Source organism: Schistocerca nitens, unplaced genomic scaffold (assembly GCF_023898315.1).
Source record: "Schistocerca nitens isolate TAMUIC-IGC-003100 unplaced genomic scaffold, iqSchNite1.1 HiC_scaffold_375, whole genome shotgun sequence".
Classification (NCBI taxonomy): Eukaryota; Metazoa; Arthropoda; class Insecta; order Orthoptera; family Acrididae; genus Schistocerca; species Schistocerca nitens.
Window position 1 is genome coordinate 5,661,138 of NW_026045909.1, and position 19,740 is coordinate 5,680,877.

General features: G+C 43.3%; 1 protein-coding gene and 1 non-coding gene across 2 annotated transcripts in view; both read left to right on the top strand.

The window, feature by feature from the left end:
* LOC126229564 (BMP and activin membrane-bound inhibitor homolog) overlaps window positions 1-19,740 on the top strand; it is a 315,369-nt gene that overhangs the window by 139,377 nt on the left and 156,252 nt on the right. The window lies entirely within an intron of this gene.
* Window positions 16,461-16,535, top strand: Trnas-cga (transfer RNA serine (anticodon CGA)). The gene has a single exon. It is a non-coding gene; the product is annotated as a tRNA-Ser (tRNA).

Here is a 19,740-nt window from a genome sequence, read left to right on the forward strand (position 1 = left end):
TCAAGGGAAATGGCATCTACCTGGGAGCCTGTATCTAATATTTTCTGGGTCTCATGAACAAATAAAGCGAGTTGGGGTTCACACGATCGTTTTTTTTCCGGAATCCATGTTGATTCCTACAGAGTAGATTCTGGGTTTCCAGAAATGACATGATACGCGAGCAAAAATATGTTCTAAAATTCTACAACAGATCGATGTCAGAGGTATAGGCCTATAGTTTTGCGCATCTGCTCGACGACCCTTCTTGAAAACTGGAACTAACTGTGGTCTTTTCCAATCATTTGGAACCCTCCGTTCCTCTAGAGACTTGCGGTACACGGCTTTTTAGAAGGGGGGCAAGTTCTTTCGCGTACTCTGTGTAGAATCGAATTGGTATCCCGTCAGGTCCAGTGGACTTTCCTCTGTTGAGTGATTTCAGTTTCTTTTCTATTCCTTGAACACTTATTTCGATGACAACCATATTTTCGTTGGTGCGAGGATTTAGAGAAGGAACTGTAGTGCGGTCTTCCAGGCCGCTTATACTAAAATACTTAGAAAATATCCCGGAACAATCTCCGGAGTTTTATCTGTAGATTTCGGTTCCACCCTAGAAATAGCCAATTAGAACTCTTCTTTTGTGATTTTGCTCCGCTGTAAGTATGCGGACAACGCCAATACTCCATCTCCCCCGCGTTTTATCAGTGAAGTGTTTTTAGACGTCCGGGAAAACCTTTTAGCCGGGATCCCGTGCGCAAGATTGCGGCCCATTGCGGAATCGGGCGTGAGTTATCTGGGGCGATACGAGGTGACCTGCTCTCTGGGAAGACGGGGGAGGTGAGGCGGTCTACACGACACGGAGCGGCAGACAGCAAGCCAGGAGGCTTTTAAAAGCTCTGCGCCTCTCGAGGGGCCCGTATCGCCGCAGACTGCGCGCCGCACGCCATCCACATCCACTCTGAGGGTCTTTGAGAGGCGGCGGCATCCGGGGGTGGGAGGTGGCTGCAGTCCCGGAAGCTGGGCGCTGGCGCCATTACCACGGGAGACGCCCCTCTAATGGAAGGCACAAAAAATTATCGCGACTCCACAGACGCGCCAGACCTCAGGACGTCAGCAGAGCAGAGCAGACTGCTTCCAGACTGCACTTCCCCTACAGGTATGGCGTCACCAACTCCTCTCACACAGTTGTACGAGGGCATTTCGAAAAGTAAAAGATACAATGGCTCGCAGTCCTTATATAGAACATTTATTTAGAAAACGTCAGTTACATCTTATTAACTGGATTATTTGTTATTTTTCGACATAATCCCCCCCGTTATCCAAATATTTGTTAAGTCGGTGCACAAGCTTTTGTATCCCACAGTCATAGAAGGTTGCCGCCTTTTGTTGGAACCACATTTCAACTTCATCTTTGATCTCTTCATCGTCGTGGAATGATTTTCCACCAAGATGTGACTTCAGGTAATGGAAGACATGGAAGTCGGTGGGCGCAAGGTCCGGGCTGTATGGCGGATGATCCAATACGTCCCATTTGAATTGTTTGAGTAGTGCTTTGGTTACGAGCGCTGTGTGAAGCCGAGCGTTGTCATGAAGCGAGCGGACTCAACTTGTCAGCATTCCCCTGCGTTTGTTTTGAATTTCCCTTCGAATTTCGCAGTGTGGCATCACACACACTTGTAATAGAAGTAGCATTCGTAAACGTAAGATCCATTTGTGAACCTCTTTCGAATAACAGAAGCAGATTTCAAGTACTTGTTGAGGTGTATATCGAGCTTCGTTAAATAATCCAAGACTCACATTAGAGGTGCAGTGAAACTACAAGTGACACTTCGATAATTGACACTGGCGACTACCTGGCATCTCTCCAGCATATGTACCCCGTCCCCAAAAGTACAATTTCAAAGTTCTTCTGTGGTGTATCGGATGTTATTTACAGTACCTCAAGACTCATCTGAAGCTGTAATTTTCACTGTTGCACGCCACATTATTTATATAAGTATACGGCAGTTATTAAAGTTATTCTGTACTGAATTTTGGAGCTACGCTAAAATACGCTGTAATATCGTTGGTGATTGTACATTTATGTGCATTTATTAAAGACTACTGTCAAGCTGAAATTGCACTGACGCCAGAAAACTTCCATTTGAACCATACTGCTTTAAAATATCGAAACGTATGTATTTTTGCTCTCCTTGTGCTACTAACTCCCGGCGTATAGGTGAAGTCAGCACGGGAAGTAAGATGACAGCTTGAACTAACAACTGAAACAACAGACATGCATTTGACCAGTCGGTTGTGAACAGGCAGTGTTAAGTAGTGGACTTGGTTCAAATGGTTGAAATGGCTCTGAGCACTATGGGACTTAGCATCTGAGGTCATCAGTCCCCTAGAACTTAGAACTACTTAAACCGAACTAACCTAAGGACATCACACACATCCATGCCCGAGGCAGGATTCGAACCTGCGACCGTAGCAGTCGCGCAGTTCCAGACTGAAGCGCGTAGAACCGCTCGGCCACACCGACCGGCGTAGTGGACTTGCGGCCATGCTGTGGCAACCTTGTTGCATCGCAAGTCACAATGGGACAATATCTCATAACCAAGTGTTCAAGACATTCTCCATAATGCTTTGAGAAAGAGTAAAGCGTTTGCAAAGTTTATGTAGCACACTTTGACTCCCGGATCAAAACAAGGGCGCATGGAAGCCTCCCGCGACTTGACTGAAACGCAAAACGCGGACATTTCTTTATTTGGAAAAATTCGTCACGTGTGACGAGACTTAGTATTAACAGTTCTAACTTCCCACAAAACGACAAAGTGCAGAAATTCATATGAAGGGTCAACGCTTTGACGACATAACCGACATGCAAGACAGTTAGACGCTCGAGCTGAAGAACATCCTGAAGAAGTACTTTTGTGACAGTTTAACATTGTTGTGAACGTTCTGTGCGTTGTAATCAAGCTGAGGCACTATGGAGAACTCTTGAAGCATTAAAACCTCTATCTTAACGTTTCCCAGTTTTTTAAAAATCCATTTTAGAAATTTTTTTGACTGGCAAGATGTATACGTCATTCGCACACAGCACGTGAAAGTTTATAATTGACATATACGTGGCAAGAAGTTTGTATACCTGGAAGAATCCTGGAGATACTAAAAGGTATCAGATAGATTATATAATGGTAAGACAGTGATTTAGGAACCAGGTTTTAAATTGTAAAACATTTCCAGGGGCAGATGTGGATTCTGACCACAATCTATTGGTTATGATCTGCAGATTGAAACTGAAGAAACTGCAAAAAGGTGGGAATTTAAGGATATGGGACCTGGATAAACTGAAAGAACGAGAGGTTGTAGAGAGTTTCAGGAAGAGCATAAGGGAACAATTGACAGGAATGGGGGAAAGAAATACAGTAGAAGAAGAATGGGTAGCTCTGAGGGATGAAGTAGTGAAGGCAGCAGAGGATCAAGTAGGTAAAAAGACGAGGGCTAATAGAAATCCTTGGGTAACAGAAGAAATATTGAATTTAATTGATGAAAGGAGAAAATATAAAAATGCAGTAAATGAAGCAGGCAAAAAGGAATACATGCGTCTCAAAAATGAAATCGACAGGAAGTGCAAAATGGCTAAGCAGGGATGGCTAGAGGACAAATGTAAGGATGTAGAGGCTTGTCTCACTAGGGGTAAGATAGATACTGCCTACAGGAAAATTAAAGAGACCTTTGGAGAGAAGAGAACCACTTGTATGAATATCAAGAGCTCAGATGGCAACCCAGTTCTAAGCAAAGAAGGGAAGGCAGAAAGGTGGAAGGAGTATATAGAGGGTTTATACAAGGGCGATGTACTTGAGGACAATATTATGGAAATGGAAGAGGATGTAGATGAAGACGAAATGGGAGATAAGATACTGCGTGAAGAGTCTGACAGAGCACTGAAAGACCTGAGTCGAAACAAGGCCCCGGGAGTAGACAACATTCCATTAGAACTACTGATGGCCTTAGGAGAGCCAGTCATGACAAAACTCTACCATCTGGTGAGCAAGATGTATGAGACAGGCGAAATACCCTCAGACTTCAAGAAGAATACAATAATTCCTGAGCAAGCAGTAAAGGAAACAAAAGAAAAATTCGGAGTAGGCATTAAAATTCATGGAGAAGAAGTAAAAACTTTGAGGATCGCCGATGACATTGTAATTCTGTCAGAGACAGCAAAAGACTTGGAAGAAAAAAATGGCTCTGAGCACTATGCGACTTAACTTCTGAGGTCATCAGTCGCCTAGAACTTAGAACTAATTAAACCTAACTAACCTAAGGACATCACACACATCCATGCCCGAGGCAGGATTCGAACCTGCGACCGTAGCGGTCACGCGGTTCCAGACTGAAGCGCCTTTAACCGCACGGCCACACCGGCCGGCAGACTTGGAAGAGCAGTTGAACGGAATGGACAGTGTCTTGAAAGGAGGATATAAGATGAACATCAGCAAAAGCAAAACGAGGATAATAGAATGTAGTGAAATTAAATCGGGTGATGCTGAGGGAATTAGATTAGGAAATGAGACACTTAAAGTTGTAAAGGAGTTTTGCTATTTAGGGAGTAAAATAACTGATGATGGTCGAAGTAGAGAGGATATAAAATGTAGACTGGCAATGGCAAGGAAATCGTTTCTGAAGAAGAGAAATTTGTTAACATCGAGTATAGATTTAAATGTCAGGAAGTCGTTTCTGAAAGTATTTGTATGGAATGTAGCCATGTATGGAAGTGAAACATGGACAATAACTAGTGTGGACAAGAAGAGAATAGAAGCTTTCGAAATGTGGTGCTACAGAAGAATGCTGAAGATAAGGTGGGTAGATCACGTAACTAATGAGGAAGTACTGAACATAATTGGAGAGAATAGAAATTTGTGACACAACTTGACTAGAAGAAGGGATCGGTTGGTAGGACATGTTTTGAGGCATCAAGGGATCACAAATTTAGCATTGGAGGGCAGCGTGGAGGGTAAAAATCGTAGAGGGAGACTAATAGATTAACACACTAAGCAGATTCAGAAGGATGTAGATTGCAGTAGGTACTGGGAGATGAAGAAGCTTGCACAGGATAGAGTAGCATGGAGAGCTGCATCAAACCAGTCTCAGGACTGAAGACCACAACAACAACATACGTGGCAAGTAGTTACAAGGTTAATACGCCGGTACCTACAAGCATCATATTTTATTAGCGTGCAAATTGTAGTACGAAAAGCCGAAAAGACAGTAATTTAGGTTCAGAAAGAAGGAATCTAGCATGGCGCTAGAAAAAGTTGGCGGATAGTGCTGCAGGCTAACACTACCAATGAAGCAAGGCAAGCGTTCTAGCAGTACCAAAATCTCAAACTCATTGCGGTAGCACATGTGCAGTAAGGCTGCCGGTGACAGTCTGAGGCCGATATTATGCAGAGATGGAATTTTGTCGAGTATTTAGCTCTAGGTAATCACACTTACCCCACTCCGCTCGTCAGGGAAGCGAAGTGCGCCGACGAGGCAGCGCCACCAGCCGCCTATTAAGGCGTTGCCACAGTTACCTCGCATTGTCGTCGGTTCTCGGCGTGATCTCTGTCGCACACCCGAGTCGAAATGCCAGAGATTTTTACCGAGGTACAGGGAGACCTGCACGGGATCACAGCGTCGTACATCATATACCGGTATAAATTTACCGTTTTGCAGGCGGAAAGACTCGTGTTTGTTCGATTAGACTATTCGTGATCGATCACAAAAACAATAACTACCGTAAAATATCTAAGAATATGCGACCGAATGGATTTAAAGTGGAACGATGACCTAAAACGAGTCGTAGCAAATCAGATGTTGGACTGGGATTCACCGTAAGAGTCCTGAGGAAATATAATTCACTTACAAAATAGGCAGCTTACAAAATGCATGTTCAGTCCGTTCTTCTCTGTTTCTCGTCAATCTGCCATCATTACCAGGTAGGAATAGTAGAGGAAAAAAAAAAAAAAAGCTGAAGAAGAGCGGCGAGTTGCGTCACAGGTTCTATTTGAAAGTGTTAGATTGTCTCGGAGACGCCCATCAAACTCGGCAGAGACTAAAGACAGGCGTTGTACGTCGTCAAGACACTCTCATGATTCTGGAAATTGCGTTTTAAGAAGAGTTCGACAAAATGTAACCCACATCTCTGTATCGAAATCACGGCGTTAATATCAGAGCAATTCCAGGTCATACGTTCTGTGGCTCTAGAAGGTGCCAGACGGCAAGTGCAAAATTCCAGGAGACAGTTCCTAGTCGTTCTTAAGATTTTTTTCTGTGTCGTATCGCATCTTTTAAATCTGGCAATGACCTGAGTATGTGAAAAAAGCCTAGGTGTATTGCAGTTTGGAGTCCACCCTGAACTGCCTTCTTCTTCGTCTCAGGCAAATTTGTCTTAGCACAAGTACGGACTGAACGCTTATCACTTCCCCCTATCCTTTGCCTCTTCCTTCATCTTCTAGTATCTACATCTACATAGATACTCCGCAAATCACATTTAAGTGCGTGGCAGAGGGTTCATAGAAACACTTTCACAATTACCTACTATTCCAATCTCGTATAGCGCGCGGAAAGAACGAACACCTATATCTTTCCGCACGAGCTCTGATTTACCTTATTTTATCGTGGTGATCGTTCCTCCCTATTTTCGCATTCTGAGGAGAAAGTTGGTGATGGGAATCTCCTGAGAAGATCCCGTCGCAACGAAAAACGCCTTTCTTTTAATGATGTCCATCCCAAATCCTGTATCATTTCTGTGACACTCTCTTCCATATTTCGCGATAATACAAAACGTGCTGCCCTTCTCTGAACTCTTTCGATGTACTCCCTCAGTCCTATCTGGTAAGGATCCCACACCGCGCAGCAGTATTCTAAAAGAGGATGGACAACCATAGTGCAGGCAGTCTCCTTAGTAGATCTGTTAGATTTTCTAAGTGTCCTGCCAATAAAACGCAGTCTTTGGTTAGCCTTCCCCACAACATTTTCTATGTGTTCCTTCAAAATCGTTCAAATGGCTCTGAGCACTATGGGACTCAACTGCTGTGGTCATAAGCCCCCTAGAACTTAGAACTACTCAAACCTAACTAACCTAAGGACATCATACACATCCATGCCCGAGGCAGGATTCGAACCTGCGACCGTAGCAGTCGCACGGTTCCGGACTGCGCACCTAGAACCGCGAGACCACCGCGGCCGGCTGTGTTCCTTCCGATTTAAGTTGTTCGTAATTGTAATACCTAGATATTTAGTTGAATTTACAGCTTTTCGGTTTTTTGTTTTCATCCACCATTACAAGCCTTTCTTCTCCAATCCATCCGCCCCCCTCCGCCCCTCTTCACTGCAATCTTTGCTCCGAAAACTCTTCGTTACAAGAAATTACTTCGGAATATACACTGCCTGTGACCCCCCTCTGGGCTGGATGCATACACTAGTGCGGTTGGGAAGGGTACCAGAAAGTCGTTGTATTTTCTCCCAATGAAAGCTCGCTCACAACTGTTGTATCTGATCGTTGAAATCCTGAATACTGGCGCTCGTGAGGAGTTAATGTCTGAACTGGTCGCTCGCGTGTTCTATGGGAAACAGATCAATGGATATTGCTGTCCATGGGAGTACCTCAACATGACGCAGATAAGAGACACGAGCCATGTATTCACAAGCGCTGTCAAAAAAATGGTTCAAATGGCTCTGAGCACTATGGGACTCAACATCTGTGGTCATAAGTCCCGTAGAACTTAGAACTACTTAAACCTAACTAACCTAAGGACATCACACACATCCATGCCCGAGGCAGGATTCGAACCTGCGACCGTAGCAGTCACGCGGTTAAGCGCTGTCCTATTGAAAAATGGCACCACGATAATGGCGCACTAGAGGTGAGACATGGGGACGTAGAATGTCCGTGACGTACCGTTAAGTCGTCGAAGTTCCCTACCAACAGTTGTCTGTAGTCATATCTGATGCCCCCCCCCCACCCCCACCCCACCTAGATGCCAGAATAACACACTGTACCCCACGAAACACTGAAAGAATGGAACAAACAACAGAAGAACGGGATCTCTCGCAGGGTCGTCGTTGAACACAGTGCAACACCATTCGTCAGCACTCTAAGCTTACCGGCCACGGCATCGCTTCAAACGCAGCCGTTTGTGTTGTGGTGTTACCGGCAGCCTACGCATGTGACGGTAAGTCTCTAGTCCGGCGTTGCTACTCTCCGACCAGTCGTGCGGAATGATACAGAATGTTCAGAGTAGTCTATTACTTGTTCAAAAATGGTTCAAGTGGCTCTAAGCACTATGGGACTTACCATCTGAGGTCATCAGTTCCCTAGAACTTAGAACAACTTAAAACTAACTAACCTAAGTACATCACACACATCCATGCCCGAGGGACGATTCGAACCTGCGACCGTAGCAGCAGTGCGGTTCCGGACTGAAGCGCCTAGAACCGCTCGGTCACAGCGGCCGGCTTATTATTTGTTCTCGGATAGCAGTTTCAGGTGTGAAGGGGTTACGTTGTGCTTGCTGCACAACACGGCAAACCTGCCTTGCTATAGTCAGGCGTGATCGAAAGAAATCTTAGCGACGGGTATGCCTGCCATCGCGTCCATAAGGAGCTCCTCCCATAGTCTGTAACACGCTGATAACGCTGCCTCGCGTGAATACGTGGCATTTCCATGTCCTTCACAGTGATGACTCAACATATGACGCCGATTAAGGCCCCTGTATATCCTAACACGCCTCGTAACGACACTAAACACGAATAACACAAAAGCACTCAGGTGGGTTTCATACCGGTCACAGAGAGTTGGAACTCGTTCGCAAAATAACAATGGTCTTTCTGCCCTTAGTTTCACGAATGTGCGACCGTTTAGATCATGATTACGTGACATGTGGAGGTTTTGACCGGCACTGGGGGCGTTTTCCGGTAGCTGAAATGTTTAAGACGGTTTCGTGTCCCGGTCCGGCACAAATTTTCTTTTGTCAAATGGTTCAAATGGCTCTAAGCACTATTGGACTTAACATCTGATATCAGTCCCCTAGAACTTAGAACTATTGAAACCTAACCAACCTAAGGACATCACACGCATCCATGCCCGAGGCAGGATTCGAACCGTAGCGGTCGCGCGGTTCCAGACTGAAGCGCCTAGAACCGCTCGGCCACACCGGCCAGCCCTGAATGCTGTGAATCAAGAAACGTCGATTATGTGTGTTCTAAATTTAAATAATACTGATATCTTTACTCAACTAATTTAATGGGATAGAGAAAAAACCTACTCACAATGCGGCGGCAGAACACACACTTAAAAGAAAGTTGTAATTAGGCAAGCTTGCGGAGCCAATGGATCCTTCTACAGGCAGAAGGGTTGTAGGGGAAGGAAGAGGCGTGAAGGAAAAGGACTGGAGAGGTCTAGGAAAAGGGATAGATTCCGGGACGTTTTTACTCGTGTGTTACGGTAATGTAAGGAAATCTGATTACTTAATCATACATAATGCTACAGACTTACATAAATTAATCTGTCTGTGCAACATTTCAAAGCATAGCCCCACTGACAAACACAGCAAAATACCTCTTCGCACTTCAGCACTCCGTATGATTATGTTACAAGAGCTGATATACGAACGAGAGTTAGGCCCCTGGGGAGGGGACGAGGAGTGTCACCACGCTGCCGAAACGTGTAGTGCCAATGAATATTGGAAAATAAACGTGACTGAAGCTGAAAAACAGTTATTTTATAAATTACTTAATACAGTCGCAGATCTCAACGAATTTAATGCAACGTGGACAAATTTAAATCTGCTATCATTGCTACACCTGGATCACAAAACAAAGTGAGTGACAGAAAATCGTTTACAAGACAAGCGTGTTAGTGACAAGCAATCTGAGAATAGCTTTAGTCATATCTTCCGTGCACAGTTGTAATGTCGCTCTGCTACCACTTACCAGTCAGCTGCAGACGACAATTGCGGCCGATAAATATAGTAACTGCTGTGATTCGGTCTAATGCGCTTTGTTTCTCTTTGTACTATGTTTCTTTTACGTGATGTGTGGTGCCACAGTAACAGTGTAGTAGAGAAAGTGATAAGACTAGTAAGATTCTCCCAAGCGGACTCAGTACTGCACGTTAACGGGGGAACACGCGAATTTACTCAGTACGGAACCACACAGCTGTTTCTTCTGGAACCAAACCGTGCTTGCGCATAAAGGAGATGTGCCAACTTCTCCCCACCTTCCATGATCATTTGTCAATCACTTTATTACTCTCATCCAGATCGAGTTCCATTAGTAATCTCTTTGATGACTCGTTCAGACTCATCACCTCTGTAGCTCAGTATATTACGACTTTTTCTAAGTCGTACGATGCCTCACAAATTCACCTTCGCCACTCAATACGGGGCTCAGCGACGTGGCGTTGTGCAGACTGTCCCTTCCGTCCTTCCTCACACGCCGGGAGAAGACGCAACTCGTAACGATGTTCTTCCCCGTCGGTATGACGTGGAACAGCACCTGTAACTCTCATAAGAACACAACTCCTCGCGTGGTTTGGAAATATTCTGTTATCTGTCCGCAACAGTCAACTCAGCTTGTGCAATCGTTTATTTTTATTTTTATGCCCGGTTAGTTCCGTGATGAAATAAAATCTGATTCTTGATTTAATCATTACGGTCATTTTTCACATTATACATAGCGAGGAAGAAATTTTCCTGTCTACTATACCGATGCTATGCCGTTGCTACGTCAAGTTATTAACAACGGTCCGACGTAACTCCACAGGTAACTTATGTTGGAGTAAATGTTTTCTTCTCGTTTTTTTAATACGCCGTAATACTGGTTTAAACTAATCACTTTTCACTGTCCATTATTCATGTACTCACTTAGTCACTTAAAATGCTTAAAGAGTCAATCAACTTGCAGTAATACACATTGCATTGTCCGTTTAAAGAGTTAGGCGACACGTAAGATTTATCTTTGGCTCAGATTTTACTGTTCTTTCTGTAATTAATTGTTTGTCCCTACAAAACACGCACACCGATATATCATTAAAGATTAACTTCTGTTCAGTTCAGTAATCGTGGCGCTGACGACAACTTTTGACTAATCGGCATACTTGTCTTTCTTCGTGTCTTCGTTTTATTCTGTCCTACTCAAGACTACCAATTGTTTTTCTGTCGTTGATCCATTGGTCTCAAGGTTTGTAGCTGTTTATCGGCGCGAAGGCTAAGTCCGATAAACCAATATCACTCAATTGAAGTCTAACGCTCGTCTTACTATATCGTCGCGTTGAGAACGGTAAAGATTAACTGTCATCAGTCGAATGACTGAGCAATACTTCAGTCTCTACCTCACGAATTATCAAACTTCCAAAACTGAAACAATCTAATAGCGTTTGCGTCCAGACAACTATCGCAAAAGTACTCTAGAGCGACTCAAGAGCAACTAACTAACAACATTTCTATATCCGAGTTGCATTGTAGTAGCCGGCCGAGGTGGCTTAGCGGTTCTAGGCGCTACTGTGTGGAGCCGCGCGACCGCTACGGTCGCAGGTTAGAATTCTGCCTCGGGCATGGATGTGTGTGATAGGTTAGTTAGGTTTAAGGGAGGTAGGACGTTAAACGGGCCGTCTTGGTGCAGGAGAGACACCACAGGACTTTTTAATTCCTACTGTCTATACTTTTACGAATAAATTCATAAAACTTTGTCAGCATCACCAGGAAGGATTCAGGATTCACACTCATAGCAGTGGAAGTTCAAAAACATAACAAAATTAATTTTGTTTTACATGTGAAAGTTCATCATTTTTTCACTCACTATTGGCTGCGTTTGTTGCTGTAGGTACACGTATCTTCATAAGTAAGAGAAATTCTTCGATGAATTTTGCACAGTATACAAACCATACTTACAGGTGTATGAAAGTCTAGAAATTATTTAATTTATGAAAAAATGAAGGTGCTGTTACATTTTAAACTTCATGTTTAGAAAAAACTCAAATTTTATAGTTAATTATCTCAATTTTTACCACAGTTGTCAATAGATTTGGAAAATTCTAGAGTTTCATACACCTGTAAGTATGGTTTGTATGCTGTGCAAAATTCATCGAAGAATCTCCGTTACTTATGAAGAAAAGTGTACCTATAGCAACAAATGCAGCCAATGGTAAGTGAGAAAAAGGTCAAATTTCAAATGTAAAAAAATATTTTCTTATATTTTTGAACTTCCACTGCCATGAGTGTAAATCCCGAATCCTTTCTGGTCATTTTGACAAACTTTTATGAATTTATTCGTAAAAGTATAAAAGTATAGACAGTGGAAGTTAAAATGTCCTCTGGTGCCTGTCCTGCTCCAAGTCGTCCCGTTTGACGTATTCCCCCCCCCCCCCCCCCCCCCCCCTTAAGTAGTTCTAAGTTCTAGGGGACTGATGACCTCAGAAGTTAGCCGGCCGCGGTGGTCTCGCGGTTCTAGGCGCGCAGTCCGGAACCGTGGGACTGCTACGGTCGCAGGTTCGAATCCTGCCTCGGGCATGGATGTGTGTGATGTCCTTAGGTTAGTTAGGTTTAAGTAGTTCTAAGTTCTAGGGGACTGATAACCATAGCAGTTGAGTCCCATAGTGCTCAGAGCCATTTGAACCATTTGAACCTCAGAAGTTAAGTCCCATAGTGCTCAGAGCCATTTTTTTGGCATTGTAGTCGCATTGAATGTCCTTTTCTATGCAGCTACAACTCTCTTCCATGGCAAATGTTATCTTCGACTGAATTACTTTCTTGGATTTAACCTTCGTTCATATGATTTTGAATTTATTCTACAGATGTTTGATATAGAACCTCTGATAATCCTTTCCTTTTATCTCCCCTTTTTGTATGCTATTCTCAGTATTTGAATGATATAGGTGCTAATCAAAATATTACCAGTGTAGATTTTATCGTCAATAGTTGCCGTCACTGTCAAGATGGCTCGCTTCCCTACTTTAAGTTTCCACAAAGTTTGTTAATTGTGGTTTTCTGTCCTTGGGGCGTTGTGCAGACGCTCCCTGCAGGTTTCCGCAGCTGCAGCAGTGGCGCCTCCACAGCGCAGCGGAGCCCGTATTGTTCGCGGAGGGTTTGGGGCAGGTCGCGCCATTAGCCGCGGCCTGGCGGCAGGCGATGCTATCTGCGTACACGGTCCGCCACTCCGAGCCGCCCTGTCGGCGCAGACGCATGTGTCTGCCCCACCCCAGACCAGACCGCACCGTCTCTCTACCTGCACCTCCCTCATCCCACACCACCCCCACAGCCCACATTCCACGCACGGATCCAGCCCAAACCAGGAGATTGCTCACATTTTTCGACCCAGTGACCTCTACAATGCAGTTCACACGATCACTGCTAATTTTACGTGCTCAACACAACTTGTATAAAACTGTCCTTCCCGCGAGTACCGAACTCCACCACTAACAGCTGATCTGACATCTCCTCTTGGTCACTTCCCACGACACGTTGTCAGAATCTAGCAGTGTTAAGCTGAAGAGCATGTAATCTTCCACATCCTTCCTAATTCCATTTATTGTCCACGTTAGTCTTGTATGAAGATCTTAGAGGAGCGAAGACTACAATAAACTTTCTTGTTTACTTGTCTTTTCACGCAGAGTTGCCTCCAGTTCTTCTTGTCCAGGGACCTGATTCTTGAACCTGGAATTCTCACATTTTAGGTTCACACAGTTGATCTAAACAAATTTGAAGATTGTTGTTGCAGAATTTTTGTCGTTACTTTAATATATTTTGTCACATTTTCGTATATCATACAGTCCTTTGATTTTTCACATTAACAAAGCCGAAATTAGTTTGTTCGCACAAAATAGAAAAATACGTCCGACCACAACAGAGCTATATTTACTACTGTCTCACTCAGCGGAAATAACAATATTCCAAAGACTCTATCAACTGAGCTACGCAAGCTCGTCCTCACAGCTTTACTTCTGCCAGTATCTCGTCTCCTACCTTCCAAATTTTACAGAAGCTCTCCTGCGAACCTTGCAGAACTAGCACTCCTGAAAGAAAGGATATTGCGGAGACATGGCTTAGTCACAGCCTGAGGGATGTTTCCGGAATGAGATTTTCACTCTGCAGCGGATTGTGCTCTGATATGAAACTTCCTGGCAGATTAAAACTGTGTGCCGGACACAGACTCGAACTCGGGACCTTTGCCTTTCGCGGGCACGTGCTCTACCAGCTGAGCTACCCAAGCGCGACTCACGCCCCGTCCTCACAGCTTTACTTCTGCCAGTATCTCGTCTCCTACCTTCCACACTTTACAGAAGCTCTCCTGCAAGGTTCGAAAGAGAGCTTTTGTAAAGTTTGCCGGCACGGTAGCTCAGCGTGTTCGGTCAGAGAGCTGGTTGGCTCAAAAAAATGGTTCAAATGGCTCTGAGCACTATGGGACTCAACATCTTAGGTCATAAGTCCCCTAGAACTTAGAACTACTTAAACCTAACTAACCTAAGGACATCACACACACCCATGCCCGAGGCAGGATTCGAACCTGCGACCGTAGCAGCCCCGCGGATCCGGACTGCAGCGCCAGAACCGCACGGCCACCGCGGCCGGCAGCTGGTTGGCCTCTGTAATATAAAAACTGAGTGGAAGGATCAACAAAACGAACTTGAACGGATGTCATGTGATGTCCGCAACAACCAAACACAACGATAAAAAAAAAAAGAAAAGTTGGTAGAACACTTGCCTGCAAAAGGCAAAGGTCCCGAATTCGAGTCTCGGTCCGGCACACAGTTTCTAATGTGCCAGGAAGTTTCATATCAGCGCACACTCTGCTGCAGAGTGAAAATATCATTTTGGAAATATTCCAAAGGGTTCACAATTTTTCATGTCAAATGAATTTCTACGAGTTTCTGGTACATTATTGGTTCAAAAAGGGTTCAAATGGCTCTGAGCACTATGGGACTTAACATCTGAGGTCATCAATCCCCTAGAACTTAGAACTACTTAAACCTAACTACTTAAACCTAACATCACACACATCCATGCCCGAGGCAGAATTCTAACCTGCGACCGTAGCGGTCGCGCGGCTCCAGACTGTAGCGCCTAGAACCGTTCGGCCACCGCGGCTTTCGATTATTATTTCATAAATTAATCCAGAAATAAACATAGTAATCAGTACAGTATTGCGTAATTAATAATAAAAAATTTAAGTGCTCCAATATTTCGTAATTTCATGTTTCTAAAAAAGAATAATTTTAACTACACGTTCAGAACTAGTACTTATCGATCATAACATTAAAAATAAAGTAATTCCTTTTCATAAATTTTAGCTTGAAGTGTAACATACTCTGTATAAAACTATATGAAAGTTTTCAGAAAAGCAGCTGAGATAATGCTGACGTGTTCAAAATTCGAAAAATAATAATGGTATCGACAACTAAAGTTGAGGAAAAGTAATGCTAGAGGAGTATGCCCCGTTACAAGGAGAACTACATTTTTATTACGTGACTAAGTGAGTACTCGGCCTTGCCTGGATATGCATAGATTTCAGTTTTCTATTAGTCTATCTCCTCTAACCCGTCACCCTGTCCATTTGCTCCTCTGTCTACGTGCTCCTCCCCCTCTTTGTCCATCTGCTCGTTCCCCCTCTGTCTATCTCCTCCTCCCCCTATCTCTGTTCCTCTCCTCTCTGTCCTTCTCTTCCTCAATTTTCCCCTCCTGTCCCTTCTGTCTATATTCTCCTCCCCCTATCTGTGTCCATCTCATTCTTTCCCCCTCCCTGTCAGTCCATCTCCTCCTGCACTCTTCTCCCCCCACGTTATCACCACTCTTCCAATAAGATATTACTGGTTCATAACCCCACAGTATTTCCTTCCAGACAGTAAGTAGTGTGTGTACCAAGTTTGGATAAAATCAATCCAGGGCTTTAGGAGAAGCTTTCAACCCGTGACTTTGCTAGTTTACGCACATGTCACGTGTATTTCGCATGTATTTAATGTATTTCACACATATATGTACACATAGTTTACCTGTATTTCAGGCGTATTTCGCCCTCCAGTTTCATTTTTCACACAACCTAATGTTTGACGTCATTTCTCCTGAACTGTTTGGCGCACCGTGATATAATTTTGTAGGTACATTCAGCGGCATATGTAAGTACTGTCTGCGAAATGCATTGCGAATAGAGTTAGTAGCAAAGAGGTAATAAATTTAAACGTCATGCATGACGTTATAGATTTACACTCATATCCGTGTTTATTACGTCACCTCTCCTGAGCGATGTGTCGTGCAATGAAATAATATTCAGTAGTATATGTGAATACTGTCTACGAAATCTGTCGCGAATACAGATAGTAGTATAGCTGTAATAAGTAAAAACTTCATTCCTGATGCAGCAGGTTGACTGCGTGAACAGCGAAAATGGAGTAAACTAGCTTTACTTCTGCCAGTATCTCGTCTCCTACCTTCCAAACTTTACAGAAGCTCTCCTGCGAACCTTGCTTCGGTAGCTCAGTTGGTAGAGCAGTTGCCCGCGAAAGGCAAAGGTCCCGAGTTCGAGTCTCGGTCGGGCACACAGTTTTAATCTGCCAGGAAGTTTCAGTAATTTACCTTCTTTGAATCCATACATATTATAAAAATGTATATATGTCAGTACCATGAATATTCCAAATCTCCTCCAAAACCACTGTACGGATTTCAACCAAATTTCGTCTACATATGACTTACTGTCTGGAGAGAATCGCTGTCACGGTAAGAACCACCTACCTATCAAAGTGGTGGGCATGGGGTTGAAAAAGAAGTGTAGGTCACAACTCACGAATACACAGACTGAGAGCACTTAGTGACTTGCAACAAACTTTACACTTAATTTCAAACCTTTGCGAAAATTTTTCTCCCTGACAATTCCCACAAAATGAAAGGAAAAAAATTATAGAGAGGGGGAGGAAGAGAGGAACAGAGATAGGGGGAGGAGGAGATAGACAGAGGGGGAACGAGATACTGGCAGAAGTAAAGCTATGGGTACCGGGCGTGAGTCGTGCTTCGGTAGCTCAGTTGGTAGAGCACTTGCCCGCGAAAGGCAAATGTCCCGAGTTGAGTCTCGGTCGGGCACACAGTTTTAATCTTCCAGGAAGTTTCATATCAGCGCACACTCCGCTGCAGAGTGAAAATCTCATTCTGGAAGGTAAATTACTATCTTTACATCCTGACTGAAGGACGACGACAGTGTTTAGAGACAGGAAAATATAACAACAAGCTTAAATTGTAAGTACTTTCATGCAGACTACACTTAAGGTTTTGTGCGAAACACACTTCAGTGCGTGCTCTCTGTCCATTTTATCATTTTTCTTTGTTCTGGATGAATATACTTGACCTTCTTTGGTTTACTTGTCTATTTTTTGGTATGGAGCCAGAGCTACATAGCCGAATCCAAGATCTCTTGTAGCTTTTCTCATGTTACTCACAAAAATATAAATTTTAGTGAGACAATTCAAACACTTAAAACGAGTACGAAAACTTTCGCACGCAGTTGCCCATCTCCAAATCACAAAGGACTCGTCCGCCCAGACATATTTACGTGCCCTTTTATCTGAAGGGCAACTTGCGGAATTAGGGTCGGGCGATTAGTGGACCCTTCCTCGACCTTTCCTGAATTGCGGGCTTCGCTCCCGCCCCTATAATGACGAGACAAAGACGTGGAAAAAAATTCTCTCTAACCACTGAGAGTCGTCGAATGATCGATGTTTTAGCCGTAACTGCATACACGGACTGAGCCCGAACTCCACCCACTAAATTTTGGAGGTTGTTCAGGGATGTTTTTTGAATACGAGGGACCCATCGTCTATGGTATTACTACAGAGTAATTGCATGTCGTCCCATTTTTTAGCACCCTTCATCTTTGCACCTGTATTGCACACAAAAATCTGGTACAACACCGCTAATGTCGACGGAATGCGCTCTGTATATTGTCTGGAAACCAACTTGCTTCATTCATTAATGGCATTTGCTGTTGAAAACAGTAAAGCGCACTTTAAATGCGAACATTTTATGTTAGGACTTACCGTCACAGTTCTTGAAACTTAATGGCTAAAATGGCTCTGAGCACTATGGGACTCAACTGCTGTGGTCATAAGTCCCCTAGAACTTAGAACTACTTAAACCTAACTAACCTAAGGACAGCACACAACACCCAGCCATCACGAGGCAGAGAAAATCCCTGACCCCGCCGGGAATCGAACCCGGGAACCTGGGCGTGGGAAGCGATAACGCTACAGCACGACCACGAGATGCGGGCGAAACTTAATGAAACACTTTACTGTTACAGTTACTGTTTGTTTATATCCACTACACGTTTCAAAGATTTAAACCTCCATCATCAGGTGGGTTAATATGTGTTAATAAGAAATATGTGTGTTGTGTTAAGACTTTGGGGCCATCTGTGGCACTGTCTGGTGGAGAGACAAAACACTATTTCAGAACATGTTTTGAGAAGGTGTTTGACTAAAAACTAAGCGGTAACGTGTGAGAATAAAACAATTAAAATGTCTCGAGTGGTCACAGACTCGTTCTTCTGTCGTAATACATCACACATTTTCCAACTGAACAGTAACTTTTGTAACTCATAAAACTTAATAGATCCACCCAAATGAAACAACAGTTTGTACCTCGCATCAGCCTGCTACTGCATATATCTGTTTATATTATGAAGAGTATATATATATATATATATATATATATATATATATATATATATATATATATATATATCTGCAAATCTTTAACTCGCTACCAAAGTATTACATCAGTATTTACTTTGTTGTAACACGTAAGAAATGTCAGTGTAACAAACCCACAGCTCCAGCATATCCGAAATTTAGCTCTATTTCTCGTAATCCTTCCATCTTTCTCTGAATCCCAACCAAAACTGTTATTTATGTGTAATTTTACCACTGTTGGCAACATAATTATTCCACTCAAGGTTGCAACATGTCACCTGATTACATAAACGAGTACGAAAGTTAAGCTACATAAGCTATGTAAACTTGACACAAAAGGACTTGTATACCATTTGAAATATTTATTCTAACGTATGTATTCATCAACTCAAACAAAGATTGTGACAATGCTTAAAAACTTACTTTGAAATAATAGTGTTGTTTTGCTTTATGTTTTTGGTACTTAGAAATAATATTTCTGTTTTCCCTAGAGAAAGGAACCTGAGAGTACTGGAGGTACTTCTGTTATAATTATTTTTTCTCACATTTACTTTTATGTTAGTTTTTTGTCAGAAATCTCCAAAACCATGTTCAGAAATAGTGTTTTGTTGCCTCAGTTGACCTCAAAGTTGTAACACAACCCACACATATATTAAAACATATTAATCCACGTGGTGATGGAGGTTTAAGCACTTGAAACGCGTTGTAGATATAAATAAATATCAACTGGTAACATCCGAGTGGTGCCCACTTTGCTCTCCAACATATAGCTCGCATTCAGTACTGAACTGGTCTTTCTCGTGCTTGCTTTTTCGGCAACGTTGGTTGTAAGTTATCAGTGGTACGCACCAGAAGGTACAGGTTTACTAGTCATGAATTACGAGATGTGCACATCCGTTATGTATTCAGTGAATGCAATGCGAGAGCGACGCAAGGACGCTATGCTCAGCTATTCACGTAACTACGGCAACTGCAACATAGTGCTTTTGGAAAACTGGATTCTTCCTTAGAATGGAAGACAGTGGCCAAGCGAGTTATGCAAGAACATCCGATGCGAAAGAGAA